Here is a 3823-nt window from a genome sequence, read left to right on the forward strand (position 1 = left end):
ACTTTCACAAAATCCACTTTTGGCCTTTTCCCAGCCTGACCTCATTTTAATAGCATAACAAGTGAAAATACATCTTTAGGCAGTAAAGTAAACTGTCCTTATCCACTTTTCTGAAGAAAATCATTGAAACTATGTTTACTTTCACAAAATCCTCTTTTGGACTTTTCCCAGCCTTAAAACCTTTTTAAAGAGCATACAAAGTGAAAATGCATCTCTAACTAGTAAAATGCTGAAAACTGCAGATATTCATGAAATTGACTTGAAACTGTGAAATCAACTGTCCTGAGCCACAATTTTGAAAAAAGTCTTTGAAACTATGTTTACTTTCACATAATCCACTTTTGGCCTTTTCCCAACCTTAAAACTTACTTTAAGAGCATACAAAGTGAAAATGCATCTCTAACTAGTAAAATGCTGAAAACTGCAGATATTCATGAAAACATCATGAAACTTAATTAAACTGTCCATAGCAACTTTTCTGAAGAAAATCTTTGAAACTATGTTTACTTTCACAAAATCCACTTTTGGCCTTTTCCCAGCCTGACCTCATTTTAATAGCATAACAAGTGAAAATACATCTTTAGGCAGTAAAGTAAACTATCCTTATCCACTTTTCTGAAGAAAATCATTGAAACTATGTTTACTTTCACAAAATCCTCTTTTGGACTTTTCCCAGCCTTAAAACCTTTTTAAAGAGCATACAAAGTGAAAATGCATCTCTAACTAGTAAAATGCTGAAAACTGCAGATATTCATGAAATTGACTTGAAACTGTGAAATCAATTGTCCTGATTCACAATTTTGAAAAAAGTCTTTGAAACTATGTTTACTTTCACAAAATCCACTTTTGGCCTTTTCCCAGCCTGACCTCATTTTAATAGCATAACAAGTGAAAATACATCTTTAGGCAGTAAAGTAAACTGTCCTTATCCACTTTTCTGAAGAAAATCATTGAAACTATGTTTACTTTCACAAAATCCTCTTTTGGACTTTTCCCAGCCTTAAAACCCTTTTAAAGAGCATACAAAGTGAAAATGCATCTCTAACTAGTAAAATGCTGAAAACTGCAGATATTCATGAAATTGACTTGAAACTGTGAAATCAACTGTCCTGAGCCACAATTTTGAAAAAAGTCTTTGAAACTATGTTTACTTTCACATAATCCACTTTTGGCCTTTTCCCAACCTTAAAACTTACTTTAAGAGCATACAAAGTGAAAATGCATCTCTAACTAGTAAAATGCTGAAAACTGCAGATATTCATGAAATTGACTTGAAACTGTGAAATCAATTGTCCTGATTCACAATTTTGAAAAAAGTCTTTGAAACTATGTTTACTTTCACAAAATCCACTTTTTGGCCTTTTCCCAGCCTGACCTCATTTTAATAGCATAACAAGTGAAAATACATCTTTAGGCAGTAAAGTAAACTGTCCTTATCCACTTTTCTGAAGAAAATCATGAAACTATGTTTACTTTCACAAAATCCTCTTTTGGACTTTTCCCAGCCTTAAAACCTTTTTAAAGAGCATACAAAGTGAAAATGCATCTCTAACTAGTAAAATGCTGAAAACTGCAGATATTCATGAAATTGACTTGAAACTGTGAAATCAACTGTCCTGAGCCACAATTTTGAAAAAAGTCTTTGAAACTATGTTTACTTTCACATAATCCACTTTTGGCCTTTTCCCAACCTTAAAACTTATTTTAAGAGCATACAAAGTGAAAATGCATCTCTAACTAGTAAAATGCTGAAAACTGCAGATATTCATGAAAACATCATGAAACTTAATTAAACTGTCCGTAGCAACTTTTCTGAAGAAAATCTTTGAAACTATGTTTACTTTCACAAAATCCACTTTTGGCCTTTTCCCAGCCTGACCTCATTTTAATAGCATAACAAGTGAAAATACATCTTTAGGCAGTAAAGTAAACTGTCCCTATCCACTTTTCTGAAGAAAATCATTGAAACTATGTTTACTTTCACAAAATCCACTTTTGGCCTTTTCGGAGCCTGACCTCATTTTAATAGCATAACAAGTGAAAATACATCTTTAGGCAGTAAAGTAAACTGTCCTTATCCACTTTTCTGAAGAAAATCATTGAAACTATGTTTACTTTCACAAAATCCTCTTTTGGACTTTTCCCAGCCTTAAAACCTTTTTAAAGAGCATACAAAGTGAAAATGCATCTCTAACTAGTAAAATGCTGAAAACTGCAGATATTCATGAAATTGACTTGAAACTGTGAAATCACCTGTCCTGAGCCACAATTTTGAAAAAAGTCTTTGAAACTATGTTTACTTTCACAAAATCCACTTTTGGCCTTTTCCCAGCCTGACCTCATTTAATAGCATAACAAGTGAAAATACATCTTTAGGCAGTAAAGTAAACTGTCCGTAGCAACTTTTCTGAAGAAAATCTTTAAAACTATGTTTACTTTCACAAAATCCACTTTTGGCCTTTTCCCAGCCTGACCTCATTTTAATAGCATAACAAGTGAAAATACATCTTTAGGCAGTAAAGTAAACTATCCTTATCCACTTTTCTGAAGAAAATCTTTGAAACTATGTTTACTTTCACAAAATCCTCTTTTGGACTTTTCCCAGCCTTAAAACTTTTTTTAAGAGCATACAAAGTGAAAATGCATCTCTAACTAGTAAAATGCTGAAAACTGCAGATATTCATGAAATTGACTTGAAACTGTGAAATCAATTGTCCTGAGCCACAATTTTGAAAAAAATCTTTGAAACTATGTTTACTTTCACATAATCCACTTTTGGCCTTTTCCCAACCTTAAAACTTATTTTAAGAGCATACAAAGTGAAAATGCATCTCTAACTAGTAAAATGCTGAAAACTGCAGATATTCATGAAAACATCATGAAACTTAATTAAACTGTCCATAGCAACTTTTCTGAAGAAAATCTTTGAAACTATGTTTACTTTCACAAAATCCACTTTTGGCCTTTTCCCAGCCTGACCTCATTTTAATAGCATAACACTTGAAAATACATCTTTAGGCAGTAAAGTAAACTGTCCTTATCCACTTTTCTGAAGAAAATCATTGAAACTATGTTTACTTTCACAAAATCCTCTTTTGGACTTTTCCCAGCCTTAAAACCATTTTAAAGAGCATACAAAGTGAAAATGCATCTCTAACTAGTAAAATGCTGAAAACTGCAGATATTCATGAAAACATCATGAAACTTAATTAAACTGTCCTTATCCACTTTTCTGAAGAAAATCATTGAAACTATGTTTACTTTCACAAAATCCTCTTTTGGACTTTTCCCAGCCTTAAAACCTTTTTAAAGAGCATACAAAGTGAAAATGCATCTCTAACTAGTAAAATGCTGAAAACTGCAGATATTCATGAAATTGACTTGAAACTGTGAAATCAACTGTCCTGAGCCACAATTTTGAAAAAAGTCTTTGAAACTGTTTACTTTCACAAAATCCACTTTTGGCCTTTTCCCAGCCTGACCTCATTTAATAGCATAACAAGTGAAAATACATCTTTAGGCAGTAAAGTAAACTGTCCGTAGCAACTTTTCTGAAGAAAATCTTTAAAACTATGTTTACTTTCACAAAATCCACTTTTGGCCTTTTCCCAGCCTGACCTCATTTTAATAGCATAACAAGTGAAAATACATCTTTAGGCAGTAAAGTAAACTATCCTTATCCACTTTTCTGAAGAAAATCTTTGAAACTATGTTTACTTTCACAAAATCCTCTTTTGGACTTTTCCCAGCCTTAAAACTTATTTTAAGAGCATACAAAGTGAAAATGCATCTCTAACTAGTAAAATGCTGAAAACTGCAGATA

Source organism: Cebidichthys violaceus, unplaced genomic scaffold (assembly GCF_023349555.1).
Source record: "Cebidichthys violaceus isolate CVI_PGR_0920_01 unplaced genomic scaffold, fCebVio1.0.p SCAF_15, whole genome shotgun sequence".
In the NCBI taxonomy this organism is placed as follows: Eukaryota; Metazoa; Chordata; class Actinopteri; order Perciformes; family Stichaeidae; genus Cebidichthys; species Cebidichthys violaceus.